Below are 16966 nucleotides of genomic sequence, written 5' to 3'. Positions count from 1 at the left end.
TCTCTACCAAAACAACCCTTTACCTTCTTACTGCTAAATTCCTTTTGGTTTTGTCAAATCGATATATAGGCTACCCATTGCTAGCTGCTACTCTCTAAAGAAAGTTTACACACTTTGTAGTGTATATTTGCCACAAAAACAATAATCGGCATCTGTCTTGTCCGCATTTCCTTTCTTGAAAATGCTGCGCTCGTTACTTTCCTGTCGACAATGGTCTGTCATGCTGATAATGCGCACGCCGTTCGTTACTTGGAAGTACCGGGCTGGCAGCGTTAAAGAAAGGAAATGCGGGTAAGACAGATGACGATTATTGTTTTGTGGCAAATATACATCCCAAAGGGTGCAACTGTTTTTAGAGTGTACCCATTGCCCTGTGCTTGAGAAAAACAAAACACCAACAGCCTCATCTAGTAAATATAAGAAGCCAAGCACTAGAAGATTAATGAAGCAGATGCACCCGATCAATGTCATCACGTGTAGGAAAATATTATACATGTAACTGCCTTCACAAGTCAGAACCTGAAGGAGTGGATGGCAGCTCTATATAGAGCACGCAGACATTGAGCAGGGGTTAGCCAATCGTGGCACCTGTTGGCTATATCACGCTCTCCAGGATTAGTATTCACCACGGCTGTATCTTCATCAGACTGGCGGAAATGTGGATTGGGCTGCCAGCATTTTCGTCGTAAGTTCGAATCCCCACGGCACAACTAGAAGTTTCTTTATTTGCAAGATTCCAACAAGAAATTTGGGAATTCGAGTGACAACTCCAGTAGGCATCAGAACAACCAACGGAGTGAGCCCATAGCAGCTATTGCTGTAAAAAGGAAGACTGGCACAATACATGCCTTTGTTCTGCTAGCACTCTAATACCTTGGTGCTACATTTAATGATCTCAAATGAGTTTAACGAGCAAGAATTTAGCGCAAAAAACATTACGCTTAACAGCTTTATCTAGTTGTATAATTTTGCCTATGCAGCTTTATATAACCCTGTCCCCACTTACCTAAAGCGCATGAGTGCCATCTTGAAAAAATGAGCTTTTGATATTGAGTTGGAGAAAATGCATTTGTTTTGGCTTAACAGTATATATACATACTGCACATACTTGTATTTGGTATAAATTATCACCAACTGTTAAGTCACTTTCTTAACTCAGCAGCAAACCCCCCCTGCGATCAAAAGTGCTGGTCCGGGTTTTACTTGCATTTCCACCTGAGCACATGGTAAGTGTTTGGCTGTTTACTGTCACTTTATATTTCAAACGTGCGGTTGCATAAGAGGCTTTGACAACACTGGTAAGCCTAATACCTGGGCAGGCTTCAAGAAAGGCCGCCAGTACCTCTTCTTTGCAGACTGTGCTGAACATCCGTCTTGGCTCGACAGATATCTTTCTTCCCAGATATACTTCCCTTGAAGTGGCTAGTATTGACGATCCTTTGATGCATATAGACGCTATTGTCGCACATGCCAACGTTTGGCCAGAAACCAGTCTGGCACACACGTGGAAATAGTCTTGCATTCTCCAGATGGTAGTTAAACCTCGCGAGGCACATTCCTTGAGTCAATTTGCACGCTATCAGTGTGAGCGAGATTAATGAAAGGCTGGCTGTGTGTCAGGTTTCCTGCCTTGTTTTGGTAATGACATCGTGACCGTCTGTTTCCACTCTGTGGGGAATTGCAATATTCCAGAGTTCATTTATTACAAGCAGTAGTGCTTGCTTATTCGTTTGCGCAAGATCCCCCAACATCTGCAAAATTACTCCATCTTCGCCAGGTGCGCTTTAAGTGTTGACATGCTCAAAAGCAACAACAGGTTCTGCCATCGTAAAGAGGCTTTCGATTCCTTCCTCGGTACGTGCTTCTTAAGGTGCGTATATGTCTCATAACGGTCGGTCGCTGTGGGGTGGTTGGGGAAAGCACTTGCAGCTTGTTCGTCAATTTCATCCGATGTGCACTGAAGATCTCCCATCATTTTTAATAGTATTACGTACAGTATTTCGTTCATCCCATTATAGCCGATAATGTGTTTCACAGCTTAGTGAGAACTATGCATTCATTGGGCAAACGGCGGTCCATCTACTAGTATATAGCAAGTTGCTTAGCTTGACATCTTGCCTGCTCAGTCTTGCACAGAACATTGATCACGTTCGTTGCGTGTGGCCATAATTTAAGTAGGCGGTACGCAGCTTGGCTTGCTCACCCTTTAGTCGCAGCAGGTGCTTTTCAGGGTTGGATGTTGTCCCAGTAAGCTCTAGTTCGCATGTCGCTCTTTGCACCATGTGAAGAATGCGCATTGCTAGCTATTCTTCAACACCTTCACATTCTGCAGACTGAAGTGCGTAACGGAAATGCTCCAAGCCTAAAACCATGATTTTGTGAATGTAGCACATTTTCACCCAACATCAAGTGTTATATAGATCAGATAATGGTCGCTGCCTCTTGGGGTAGAGTCGCACTGACACTCTGGATGAAGGCCACGGTTGCCCATGTTAGGTAAGTGTAGTGTCCTTCTGGTTTGAATGGAGGGTGTGACAGTTCGGATAGTCGGTGTCATTTGTTTATTTGAGGTCTGTGGTGTCTGCTTCGTCAAGGTGGCATCCTCTTGGCCGTACGTCTTTCCATCCCCAATGTGGTTGATGTGCATTGGGCTAACCTCAACGTAGTATTCTGTGCCGGGGAAATCGAATTTGAAGATGTTATAGCCAAGTGAACTCGGCGCGGGTACGGTGCCTGGTTTTGGTACAGAGGTACACCAATGCCAAAACGGCTTCCTTTCACTGCCTTAGCCTGCAGTCCACCGCCATAACTTTTTGAAAATAGGTGCTATATATAATAATGTTCAATTATATGTGCGGAGTGTCTGTGGAAATCAAGATGGCTGTTTGAGCCTGCCCAGTTGGTGCCTTTCTTCACTGTGCCCGATGCTCTGTAGCCACTTCGATTTGGCCTTTGTACCCGTGTATGTTTGGCGCTATGCCTCTGTTATCTTGGAGCAGCGGGACAATGGGTTGGCCTTCTTGCCGTAACAACTGACCTCATTCGGTCGTACTAACGCTCAAGCTACAGCTTACACTGCATACGGTCTAGAGTACCAGCCACGTAGAACAATTGAGGGAGGCTAGCAACGGAGCATTGTTGGGGTTGTTGATTTTGCAGTCTTTCAGAATGTCAGGAAAAGATTCTTGAGAGAAGATGACTATGATTTTTTATTTAGGATGTGGAGGAGCTTGCCATGCTGGTACATGCCCACTGCCATCATCTGTAGTTGCTGCTGGTATTGTTATTGTTGTTGAATGTGAATTGTGCGCTGTTGACTGTGAACTTTTAACTAGTTTTCCTTGTTCCATGAGAGCCTGCTTGGCATACAGGAGTGATATGGCTTTAATTGTTATTTCGTTATGCAGAATTTGACCCGAGGGAGCACTGCCCTCAGTGGACGGTAGCTGTTGACTGGAGCAGCCTATTGTGTTGCGACTTCTTCCTGTGTTTCACTTTTTAGGGCACTGAAGAAGCACACTTGCAGGATGCGCAGCTATTATGACAATTCTTAGACATAAGGGTGGATGACTGCCGCTGCTGCCTGCTTTTCCCACCTCTTCTGGTTTTCTCCTGCAGCTTAAAGTCCACTTCCTCCCTTGCTGCTCATCTTCAAGTGCAAGGAGGTGTGCAGTGATCACCTTGCTGCTTCTATAGCTGCTCAATTTCATTAATACGTCTGCTAAGGTCACTCTCAGCTATTTGACATAATCCACCATCATTTATCTGCGATGTCTCAATGTACTGCGGTGACCACGTTTTCATTTTCATTATCCAGACACTGCTTGCGTGTAGCCCTTCATTCTTAATGTAAACGTCATAGCAATTTCTTCCTTGTGCGAGCAGCTTGTTCTGTCTGTATTGGGCAGCATAGTCATTTGACTCTCGTCCGGCGTATTCGCATTTGTGGTAGCTGGAATACGACTGCACAGTAATCGGCTACGCGGCCGCTGCACCGTGTGTGTCTTCAGTTCTTTTTTGCGACAAGCCTTTCCGGGGTATTTTGGGCCCCCAGAAACGTACGAGAAGCCTAGGTCGGGCAGGCTTCAGGTTCGTGTTCTGTGCCCAACTTTGCGCAAACAGGTGGGCGAATGCATATGTCTTTTTATTACCAGTCCCGTGGCATCTAAAGCACTGCAACATTCTGGGTTCGTACGGTGCCACAGGTGTCAACCAGCCGCAGTACTTAGCAATACGATGACTCCTAGGCATCGGTAAAGTGAGCAGCGCCATTTGGCTTTCAAAGCACCAAATGCAGTGCCGTTGGCATTTGGCTGCTAGGATCATGAATGTTTCCGAGTGCAGTGCTTCCACTAGCGATTCGGCTGTTTCGACTTGCATATTGCGCGCTACACCTCGAGAAATGCCTTTTCTGGGCTGCTGGTACATACTGACTTCAAGAGAATCATACAAATCAAATAAATTCTACGTTCTGCGAGTTGGCGGATGCAAATATCGTGTTACGGGTTGTAAGTGGTTATGGTAACAGTGTTGGAAGTTTCAGCAGGTCAGGTTGGGCTGCAATCATCTTGAAGAAGCTGTAAGAAAATATTTTGACATGGCCTGCCTGTCTCTGGGAAGTATAGAGAACAAGTATTCTTTTAGCGTTTATCGTTCTTATAGGCGTGGTGGACGCTCATATGGCTTTGTCAAATGTAGTTGGGTTGCGTGTAGTCCAGCTGAATTGAATGTCATGCAGAACAATGTTGTCTTCACGCTCGGGAGGTTCCTTTCCAGGTCTGTTCCTTGCTTTTAGTGGAGACATCTGTGATGCCTCTAATATGGGGCAAAGGTTCGTGTGCTCAATGGTTCGGTTGGTTCTCTTAGGCGCAGCCTGCGAGAACCCAATTGAGGACAAAGCCGTTGGTTTGAACACACACACAAAGACTTTTAATCAAACTAAAAAGAGGCATAAAGCAAATAGAAGAAAATAGAAAGCATACCTAAAATAAACACTCAAGAAGACATTGCGGCAAAGAACACACATAGGGCTTGCATGTGGTTAACGGGTGCGCGAGTCCGGGCTTGCCACGAGGGCGGGGACGCTAACAGTCTCGACGCGGCGACAAGCTGGCGAAAGGAGGGGCGCCGGTCTCACCAGAGGTCGCGGTGTATGTTGACCGACCGGGCGACCGGAGCGCGGCAGCTCTGGCCAGGCGAGGAAAAGCAGGCGGCTTGGTGGCGCGAGTAGACCGCGGCGGCGTTCTGGCCGGGCAGCTGGCGTAGAGCTTGGGCCCGTAGCCCGACTGCTCTTGTCTCGCCCACGGGCGCAGAAGCTCGAACGCCGGCCTCGGGCAGCAGGCGGCACGACAGACGAGGGCGGCGTTCTGGCCGGGCAGCTGGCTTAGAACTCGGGCCCGAAGCCCGACTGTTCTCGTCCTGCCCACTGGCGCAGAAGCTCACCGGCCTTGAGGAGCTGGCGGCCCTTTCAGGTAGACGGGCGACGCACAGGAACAGGTTGGCAGGAGGCCCCGGTCGGGTGAAGTCCTGGTGGGCTCGGGTCGGGAACCCGACGGCCCGTCTTCAACGCCCGCTCCGGTGGTTGACCTCCTCCTGCCGTTGCTTCCTGGAACTCTCCTGGCGTCTCCCCTGCGTCTCCTTGCGTGTCCTCTCGTTCTGCCAGCGCACCAGGCTTTTTCTTCTGATCTGGCCGATTTGGCATTCTCGCATTGGCTGCCTTACGCCCCGTGGTCTTTTCTAATTGGTTTCTTTTTCTTTTTGTTGTTTTTCATGCGCCGCGCGTTCTCGTGCCGGACGCTCTTCGGCGTCGTTGTTTTCCTTCTTCCAGCATGGAATCCGCCTCGGCGCGCGTGCACTCTGTGTCGTCTGCTCCTGGCCGTCCCGATCATCGCACCATGTCGCGCACCACACATCACACAAGCTCCCTTTTTAACAAGTTTTTCTGAAGAATAACTGCCGCCCAGTGCGCGACATAGTTCACAACACTACAGTCATGGTCTGTCCACGAGATTGCGCACAACACTACAGTCATGATCTGTCCACGAGATTGCGCACAACACTACAGTCATGATCTGTCCTCGAGATTGCGCTGTATGGTTCCAACGCACAGTTCACTGAGCACGCAGATAAAAGACATTAAAGGAAAACACATTCAAAGAAAGCACACCAAGTAAAAAATGGTAGCGTCAAAGGCTAACAGCATGGCATTGTGAAGATAACCCCTTGCTATGGTAACGGTCACATCAAGAGGCGTAGGTTTGTAGACCCTCTTGTATTCTACTCATGTAGTCAGCCCCAACATTCTCAGATCCCTTGATATGTTCTACATGAAAGGTATATTCTTGTAGTGCTAAGCTCCATCGCAGACTCTGCTATTTAGGTGTTTCGCCCGTGATAAATATTGTAATGGTTGATGATCAGTTTGAACTATGAAGTGTGTGCCATATAAAAATATATGGAACTTTTCTATAGCCCAAACTAAGGCTAGGCATTCTCGCTCTATTGCCGAGTAGTTCTGCTCTCGAGGCAATAGTTGACGACTGGCATATGATACGGGGTGTAAAACTCCATCGTGCTCCTGCATAAGGACTGCACCAATGCAGGCGTCAGAGGCGTCGCTGCGTAGTGTGAACACTCTTTTAAGGTCAGGAGCCTTTACTATGGGTCCAGATGCTAGCGCTTGCTTTAGTGCTTCAAAGGCGGCTTCTCTCTCGGTGTTCCAACATATCTTGTTCTTTTCCCTTTTCTTTGTCATTTCCGTCAGAGGCTGTGCCTTCTCTGCATAGTGAGGTATCAAATTGCGGTAGTATCCCGCCAATCCAAGGAAGGAACGCAGTTGTCTCTTAGTATCGGGTCGGGGAGCTTGAGCAATCTTTGCGATCGTGCTTTCCACTGGATGAATTGTCCCGCCTCCTATTCGATGACCCAGGAAAACTATCGATGTTACGCCGACTTCGCACTTCTGAGGCTTGATTGTCAATCCGGCTTCTCGGATCCTTTTCAACAGACAATGCAGGGTTTCTATATGTTCCTCCCAGGTTGCCGTAGCGATGAGAACGTCATCGATGTAATGAACTACGTTGGGGATTCCCTGGAGAAGAATTCTCATTAATCGAGTAAACACTGCGGATGCTGTCTTGATCCCAAAAGGCATGTAGAGGAAATGATAGTATCCGGATTGGGTGGAAAATGCCGTTTTTAGCCGTGAGCTTCTGTCCAGTGGGACCTGCCAATATCCTTTGGTGAGGTCAAATTTGGAAAATAATCTTTTTGTCCCTACCTCAGCGAAGATCACGTCCGTCTTCGGTATAGGTTCTGCGTCGGAAACCAGAACATCATTGATGCAACGGAAATCGATGCAAGCACGGTAGCTCTTGTCGGGCTTCTTTACCAGCACCAAGGGAGAGTTGTAAGGCGAGTCGGATTGTTCGATCACCCCAAGCTGCAACATACCTTGCACTTCTTTCTCGACCACCTCTTTCATTGCGAGGGGTAATGGATATTGCAGAGTGTTAATTGGTTCAGAAGTTGTGAGCTGAAGACGACACTCCAATAAGTTGGTTTTTCCGGGTATTTCGGAAAAGACAGCTTTGTGGGTGGCTAGAAGCCTGCGAAGTGCTGCACGTTGATCTTCTTGAAGGTCATCGCCAAGCTTAATTGCTTGTGTACCCGGGCCCTCATTTGTTGTGAAGGTAGGTATAGGGGTGTCTGTCTCGCCCTCCTCCACCACGATGAATGATGCTGACTGTGGGGAACTTTCCGGTTCACGCTCTTTATAGCGCTTCAGCATGTTAATATGGAACAGTTTTGTGGTATCTCCCAAATCCAACCAGTAATCAAAGTTGCTTTTCTTTCCTGTAACCAAGAAAGGCCCTTTCCAATGCATCAACAGTTTGTTGGCCGTCGTTGGAAGCAGGATAAGGGCACGGTCACCAACTTTCAGCTGGCGTATCTTGCTTCCCCGGTCGTAGTAATTTTTCTCGGTCGTTTTAGATCGCGACAAGCTCTCTTGTGCCAACCGTAGTGTCTTTTCCAGACGATCTCGGAGATCCAAGACATACCCGTATGTGGTCTTGATTTCTTCGCATAGGTGGTCTCCTGTCCATAGTTCCTTAAGTAGACTGAGTGGGCCTCGGACGTGTCGACCGTAGATCAACTCGAAAAGAGAGAACCCCATGCTGGCTTGAGGCACTTCACGATACGCAAACAAGAGGGGTGCTAGTAATCGGTCCCATGACTTTGGTTCTTCTTGGCACATCTTGCGTAGCATTTGTTTCAACGTGCCATTAAATCGCTCCACCAAACCATTACACACGGGATGGTACGGCGTCGAGCTTAGATGTTTGATGGCCAGCAAGTCATTTATCTCTCTCATTAGGTCCGACGTGAAACAGGTGGCCTGATCGCACAGTATCTCACGTGGAAACCCAATGCGAGAAAACATTTCTATCAGTCCTTCGGCCACCGTAGCCGAATCGATCGACGGCAAAGCTATCGCATCTGGATATCGGGTAGCGAAGTCCACCAGGGTCAGTATGTATCGGTTACCCTTATTTGAAGTAGGCTTTAAGGGTCCAATTATGTCCACCGCCACTCTTTCAAATGGAGTGTCTATTAAAGGCAAGAGACCAAGAGGTGCCTTGCCCACCTTGCTCTTAGGATACGTTCGCTGGCAAGTGTCACAAAAGCGTACGTATCTTCTCACTGCTTCTTGGACTCCTGGCCAGTAGAAGGATTCTCGAACACGATCGATCGTTTTTTTTATTCCTTGGTGTCCTGCCATCAGGCTTTCGTGTGCCAAAGTGAACACTTGGCCACGCAATTTTTGGGGTACTACCACTTGTTGGGTCGTTTTGCCCGAGGGTAGCCGGCAATGACGATACAGCACTCCCTTTACTACTTCGAATGAGTAGGATGTCAATCTTTTGCCTTGGAACACTTGACCCACTTTGTTCCTGCAAGACTCTAAGGTCTTATCTTCGTTCTGGGTTGTGGTAAGATCCTTCCTGGTTATTTTCAAGGCGCTGATATTGATCGCGGATGTTTTCGGCTGTTGGTCTCGACTCTTGATGCCGACCAGCAAAGCATCCGGGGAATGGTCTTCTCCCTTGGTTCTTTTCCCACTTGCTATACCATCTTCGATGGGCTCCTTCAGTCTTTTTGTCCAGGTCTTATCTGGATCATGAGGTTCTCGTGAGCCTGGTACATTTCCGATAATAACATCGTATAGAGGAGCCGTCATACACTTTACAATCGCTGTACCAGAAAAATAACGTGAATTAATTTCAACCTTGGCCTCGGGAACTTCAATGCCACTGCCCGCTCTTCTCGCGCCCGCGCTTCCTGCTCGTTCAACCATGCCCTCAACTCCGCACCTTCTAGGCCCATGCGCTCGCCTAAGGCTAACAAGTCTCGTGCGCTAGCCATAGTTCCTAGCCGCTAGAATAAATAATATTCAAACGAACGGCTTTGTCCTCAATTGGGTTCTCGGAGGCTCCGCCTAAGAGAACTAACCGAACCATTGAGTACACGAACCTTTGCCCCATATTAGGGTCATCACAAATTGGCGTCCACGACAGGACAAAGCCGTTCGTTTGGATATTTTTTATTTTAGCGGCTAGGAACTATGGCTAGCACACGAGACTTGTTAGCCTTAGCCGAACGCATGGGCCTAGAAGGTGCGGAGTTGAGGGCATGGTTGAACGAGCAGGAAGCGCGGGCGCGAGAAGAGCGAGCAGCGGAGCGAGAAGAGCGGGCAGCGGAGCGCGAGGCTAAAAAGCAGGAACTTGTATTAGAGGAGAAAAATTTACAGTTACGACTTAAAGTCGCGGAAGCTGAGGGCAATCGTGGCGAGACGAGCCAACGGCAGCTAGAACTGGAGGAGCGAACGCTTCAGTTGCGCCTCCAAATGGCGGCAACGGACGCTGCAAGGACAGCTGACCGAGGGCCAGGAGGGAGTGCCCCATTCAGCGTGAATCCTCACAGTTTGATGCCGGGATTCAACGAAAGCCTTGGATGCCTATTTAAAAAGGTTCGAAAGCGTCGCCACCGGACAAGAATGGCCTAGAGACAAATGGGCCACGGCTCTAAGTTTATGCTTGAGCGGAGAAGCTCTGAAAGTCTTTGGACGTCTGTCTCCGGAAGAGCCCTTTGACTGCGATAAAGCCAAGTTGGCGTTGCTCCAGCGTTTTCGGTTTACGGCGGAAGGCTATCGGGAGAAATTCCGACAGAGCAAACCCCAAGATGGCGAAACTGGAAAGCAGTACGCAACTAGGCGACTGAGTTTCTTTCATCGGTGGGTGGAAATGTCAAAAACCGAAAAGGAGTATTTGGCACTTCGTAACCTGGTGGTGACGGAGCAGTTTCTGAACAACTGTCATCATCGGTTAGGACTCTTCCTGCGCGAGAAGAGCTACCGCCAGCTCGATGACATGGCCGAAGCTGCCGATAATTTCTTAGAGGCTCAGAGACAGCCCAATTTGTTAGTGTTCCGGCAGAAATCGGAAGGCATTAACCATACAGAGAAACCTGGAAGCTCATCCGAGAAAGTTCCAATGCGATGTTTCGTAAGTGGAAAGCTGGGTCATGGGGCGTCTTACTGCCGATCTAAGCTGAGGCAACCGTACTGCGGATATTGCCATAAGCCCGGGCATGATGTCAAGGCCTGCACCAAGAAAAACAGTCCACCAAAGAAGACGTCTTGCCTATTGTCGCCAGGAGAATGCCTGGAAGATTCCAACACAGCAGTCGTTGAACAAGAAGACGTAACTAGCACGGTGAATACCCACACAGGGACTGTAGCGCGCAAGATGCCAGTGCTAAAGGGCGTCGTCTTCGGACAGACCGCGTCAGTCTTTCGAGATGCGGGAAGCAACACGCTGGTCGTGCGTCGTTCCCACGTACCAGACAAGGCTCTGACAGGTACCACCGCTAAGCTTGTCCTGGCGGATGGCAGCAGCATTAAAGTTCCAGAGGCCGGCGTTCGAGCTTCTGCGCCCGTGGGCGAGACGAGAACAGTCGGGCTTCGGGCCCGAGTTCTACGCCAGCTGCCCGGCCAGAACGCCACCCCCGTCTGTCGTGCCGCCTGCTGCCCGAGGCCAGTGTTCGGGCTTCTGTGCCCGTGGGCAGGGCAAGAGCAGTCGGGCTACGGGCCCGAGCTCTACATCCAGCTGCCCGGCCAGAACGCCGCCGCCGTCTACTTCTGCCACCAAGCCGCCCGCTTTACCTCGCCTAGCCAGAGCTGGCGCGCTCCGGTCGCCCGGTCGGTCAGCTTACGCCGCGACCTATGGTGAGACCGGCGCCACTCCTTTCGCCAGGTTGTCGCCGCGTCGCCGCGTCGAGACTGTTACGCGTCCCTGCACTCGTGGCAAGCCCGGACTCGCGCACCCGTTAACCACATGCAAGCCTTATGTGTGTTCTTTGCCGCAATGTCTTCTTGAGTGTTTGTTTTAGGCATGCTTTCCATTTAATTCTATTTGCTTTATGCCTCTTTTTAGTTTGATTAAAAGTCTTTGTGTGTGTGCTCAAACCAACGGCTTTGTCCTCAATTGGGTTCTCGGAGGCTCCGCCTAAGAGAACTAACCGAACCATTGAGTACACGAACCTTTGCCCCATATTAGGGTCATCACAACATCAAGCGCCAATGTCGCCCCTCTTGCACCAGAAGGTATGCCGTTGGCTTCCATTGGCCTTGACATGGTGCCCTCTGAAGTCGAATTGATTGGCAAAATTTATGCAATATTCAGGGCTGAGATAAAACACAAGCTATCGTTTTCCGCTCAGTTCTAGGCATCGTTGTCACATTGCATTGAAAGTACGCAAGGCAAATGGAAAACAAGATAGCGAGCACAATTGATCTGACATTAGAGTTACTGTATTATTATGCTCCTGGCAGGAGCACACTTGCAGAGAGGTCTGCTATATTCTATTAGAACCATAACTATGAATGAAAGCATGATTCATGCTTGCAAGAGCTAGAACCAGTGCAACATCAGCAACAGGTACATGTTCAACGCACTTTTCCTGGAACACTTGAAGATTACCTGATTACGAAATAAGCACGTTTTAATATTTGAACAATGGTATATTTCTGCTTTACAATGAACAGAATATTTTGACATGTGCCAGGGGTAGCTATTCTTAGAACACCTCGCTGTAGACAGTACAGTAAAGGCGCCTAACACAACATGTATGGCGCACTCTACAAACATGAATGAGAAAGTAAAAAGCTCTGTGAAATATTGCATAGAAATGATGGTACCAACTTCAGGAGCACTTCTGTGTGAATTTTTCCAAATACAGAAGTTGCCAAGCTGTGGAGGTGCCGTGTACGGCGCGCTGTTATCATCATATTTGTTTAGCTGTGTGAACCTCTTTACCAGTGCCTTAGTGGCGGCTTCTTCGCATTACATGACTTGGGCCACGTGACCGCACTCGGTAAATAAAAGAGCGAGCGACGCATGAAATACGGATATAAACTTGCTACTTTGGAAAAAGTAACGCCAGATTTATCGAAGACAACTAAAACACGAAACAGAAGGCGGCGCTGTATGCGCTAGACTGTAAACCACGTGATGTGAACATCCGGCTCGCAAGCGGCTGTGTACGCAAGTTCGTCCTTGTGCGTACACTCGTCAACGAATGAAACGCGACAAAGTTACCGTAAGAAAGCTTTAGCTCGGGTGCTCCTATCTAAATACATGTAAAAGGAGAATCCCGTTTTTCTCGGCAGCCACGGCCCCAAATTTGACGCGTTCTGTTGCATTTCAAAGAAAAAACATAAAATCTAGTGACTGTTTGTTTCTAACTTTTGAGTTAGGTCGTTAATATTTTATTAAAAATTGGCGAAAATCGAAAACTTTCAAAAAACGAACCGATCAAGTTTACAACTCTGTAACCTAACAACAAAAAATGATATAGCAGTTCTGTGAATTGCACTTAATAGTACATCTAAAGCGGACAAACTTGATATGTTACACATGAATAAAAAAAACTTAATAATATGTAAATACAGCTTTTGCAGAACCCTTGTAACCAACGTAACAAATTCACGTAAGATGTAAAATGACATACCGAATTTGTCCGCTTTTAATGATCGAACGCGTCCCGTTTACAGAACCGCGATATCTCTTCTTGATGCAGAGCTATGAATTTGTAAATGTCGTGCTTCTATTTTTTTCAAGCGGTAGAATATTTGAAAATACTTTTAACAAATACAAGCTCTAAATCGAAATTTCGCGTCCAACAGTCACTAGAATTTAATTTTATCTCTCAAATGCAACAAATTTCATTAAAATCGGTCCAGGGGTTATCTCAGAAAAACGTTCTTGCGTTTTACATGTATTTGAATAGGCCGCGTCGGAGTTGAGCCCGAGCTAAAGCTTCCTCTCAAACAGATTCCGTGCTTAATGTTAGTCTACCGAGAATCGCTGATATGTGACTGCGCTATTAGGTTAACAGGGGTTCCGATTCATGTGCAACTCGTGTGCTTTCAGTAAACGAGAAGAAAGGGGGTTAACCGAGGGGCCCGATTTTTATTAGTCATATCATGGGAAGCCAACAAACACTGACACCAAGGACAACATAGGGGAAATTACTTGTGCTTAATAAATGGAATGAAGAAACAATAAATAAATGGAAATTAAAGTGGATGAAAAAACAACTTGCTGCAGGTGGGAACCGAACCCACAACCTCCGCATCTCGCGTGCGATGCTCTACCAATTGAGCTACCGCGGCGCTGTTTCCCCATCCACTTTCTTGGGTATTTATGTGTACTAGTAAACTCTGGGAGTGTTAGCCAGCGTCACCACTCACAGACCTTGGCGGCGGACGTAGAACGTCCTTGTTGCCGAAGGCAACAAGGACGTTCCACGTCCGCCGCCAAGGTCTGTGAGTGTGAGTGAACTACTTGGCGCCTTGAACGTCTGCCGAAGGCATGCCTTCAGGTAGCATATGTGGGTTTATTGACCAGTTGCCTTCACCCAAAAAGATCACGTTCTCGTGACGCCTTCGGCAACAAGGACGTTCCACGTCCGCCGCCAAGGTCTGTGAGTGGTGACGCTGGCTAACACTCCCAGAGTTTACTAGTACACATAAATACCCAAGAAAGTGGATGGGGAAACAGCGCCGCGGTAGCTCAATTGGTAGAGCATCGCACGCGAAATGCGAAGGTTGTGGGTTCGGTTCCCACCTGCGGCAAGTTGTGTTTTTATCCACTTTAATTTCCATTTATTTAATGTTTCATCATTCCATTTATTAAGCACAAGTAATTTCCCCTATGTTGTCCTTGGTGTCGGTGTTTGTTGGCTTCCCATCGTGTGCTTTCAGGTAATTCGCCGTGGTACGTTTCGCCACGTCACAATATGGGCCGCGGATAAACAGCGCTCGCCATATCTTCTTTCATCTACTGACGACTGTATGCAAATCTTGAACTGGGAATCACTGAAACAGGGACCGCATTACTTGCACCGGGAATCACTGAAACAAGAACCGCATTAAGATAAGAGCCGTCCAGATTCATGAGCAACTCGTGTGCTTTCAGTTACTCTCTCTAGCTCGTTTTGAAGCGTGATATGTGCTGCGGAGAAACAGCACTCGCAATATCGGGTTTCATACGCTGGCGATTATAGTCATGTTTGTGGATGCTCGGATCTTTGCCAGATGACGTCCGTGCTTTTACTCAAGACATAGTAAGTGCCTCCTCGACAGCAGGCAGCACGCAAAATCTCCACCGCCCTTGAAAGTTTGATGAACGTATGCTTCGATAGGAGGAGTATACTGCTTAAGAGGAAGCTTTAGCTCGAGTGCTCCTATCTAAATACATGTAAAAGGAGAATTCGTTTTTCTCGGCAACAACTGCACCAAATTTGACGAGGTTTGTTGCATTTAAAAGACAAACTTAAAATCTGGTGACTGTTGCTTTCGAATTTTTGAGTTAGGTCGTCAATTTTTTGTTAAGAATTGAAAAAAATCGAAAATTTTCAAAAAACGAAACTATCAAGTTTACAACTCTGTAACTCAACCACTAGAAACGATAATACAATTCTGTGAATTGCATCTAATAGTACATCTAAAGCGGACAAAATTGATATGTTACACATAAATATAAAAAAATTTAATCATAGGGAAATACAACTTTTGCAATACCATTGTAACCAACGTAACACATTCACGTAAGATGTAAAATGACATACTGAATTTCTCCGCTTTGAATGATCTAATGGATGCCGTTTACAGAACCGCGATATCAGTTCCTGATGCAGAGCTATGAATTTGTAAACTTCGTGCTTCTATTCTTTTTCAAACGGTCAAATATTTGAAAAACGTTTTAAGAAAATTGAAGCCCTAAATCGAAATTCCGCTTCAACAGTCACTAGAATTTAACTTTCTCTTTCAAATGCAACAAATTTCATCAAAATCGGTCGAGGGGTTACCTCATAAAAACGTTTTTGCGTTTTACATGTGTTTGAATAGGCCGCGTCGGAGTTGGGCCCGAGCTAAAGCTTCCTCTTAAGCTAACAGCCGGGGAAAAGTGCGAGAAAACGTGTGCGATGGTGGACGTGGGTACACGCTGCGAAGGCATGAGCGGCATTCTCGAACGATCATTTTTACGAGTTTATGGCCCCTAACGCGTCGAGCGTCTACAGACGACAACGTTACTGGCAGACAGAGGGAGGGAGATAGGGAACCCGCGGTTGACGGTCGCAGATTGTACTTTCCCTGCACGTATATGTTATGAAAAAAGGTTTGCAGTCACTGACCAAGTCCAACGAAAACAAAGACCTTTCGGAACCCGTACGGGTTCCTTGTTCACAATGAGCGGACAAGACGAGTAGTCGCATTTTAAAGGCTTAGTTTGTGACGTAATGACTGATTATAGATGATTGGCATGCTTCCTGCTGCTCGGGTCATAGTCCCGATGAAGGATGACTGAAGAAGAAGCCATGTTGTCCGATATCATTCTTTGGCTAAAATTGCCGCGTTGTCCCAATCAGTGTGATGCCCGGACCGGATGTATGCGCATGCTCGGCAAGTGCAGTACAAGCGATATCTTCATTTCTGACGTCACGCTGGTGTTCCTTAAGTCGCCGTGTGAACTTACGGACAAGGCGTAGTTACTAAAATACGGAGCTATGTATCACTGGTGTCAAGAACCACAGTTTTCAAGACCCATTTGGCCTTCAACCTCACTTGCAAGAACGATAACTTGGTGCCAAGGTCCCTTCGTCTGAAGACGCCCGCCCGTACGTACTTCCTGGGGTCACAAGATGGTACGACAAGCCGAGAATAAATTGGTACAAGTCTGTGTGCAAGAATGCCGCCAGAAGATTAAGAACTTCGAGAGAGATTCATTTTTTGCTCGTCGCCTGCTGGAGCATGTCGTCCAAAGCCGCTTCGCAGACGTTCAGTTACACGCCAACTTCACCTCGAGCATGAGGGAGCGCCAGTGCAAAGCGTCCCAAGAAAGGAAGCTTCAGGCCTTGCGCCCGGACGGAGCTACAGACGCTAAACGGCATCTTGTCTACCTGTCTTCTTACCAACCCTGACCCTGTAAAATCACCGCCCTTTCCCGCGCACTTAACTTCAACGTGGAAAGCCCACCGGACCAGAGAAAGGTCATTTGCGCTGTTGAACAGGCCATCCGTCAGCTGCCCTCGTCTCTACGGGAAGAAGCCCGCACACGGGACATCGGGGTACTCTCAAGATGGCGGAAAGAAACCGGGCTACCTGCATCCGAAAGGTAAGTAATAAGGAGCCTGCGCGGAAACGAAGATATTGTGGTCCTGCCTGCCGATAAACGGAATGCAACTGTGCTACTTGATAGAGGCGACTACGACCGGAAAATGTTGTTCCTGTTGGAAGGCAAGGAAACATAGGCTCCATTCTCTTTCGACCCCACAAGTAGGGTACAAAGGGAACTGCAAGAACTTCTGGCCAGCCTTTTCAAGTACGTACCTACGGATAAAA

At 47.7% G+C, this 16966-nt stretch overlaps 1 protein-coding gene and 1 non-coding gene across 2 annotated transcripts in view; both read left to right on the top strand.

Moving 5' to 3' along the window:
* LOC142575034 (neprilysin-1-like) overlaps positions 1–16966 on the top strand; it is a 622756-nt gene that overhangs the window by 547165 nt on the left and 58625 nt on the right. The gene's annotated exons all lie outside the window — the stretch shown is intronic.
* TRNAS-CGA (transfer RNA serine (anticodon CGA)) lies at positions 14125–14197 on the top strand. Its single transcript has one exon. It is a non-coding gene; the product is annotated as a tRNA-Ser (tRNA).

This window comes from Dermacentor variabilis, chromosome 3 (assembly GCF_050947875.1).
Source record: "Dermacentor variabilis isolate Ectoservices chromosome 3, ASM5094787v1, whole genome shotgun sequence".
Classification (NCBI taxonomy): Eukaryota; Metazoa; Arthropoda; class Arachnida; order Ixodida; family Ixodidae; genus Dermacentor; species Dermacentor variabilis.
The sequence above is the reverse complement of the archived record's forward strand: the minus strand, read 5'-3'. Positions and strand labels throughout refer to the sequence as shown.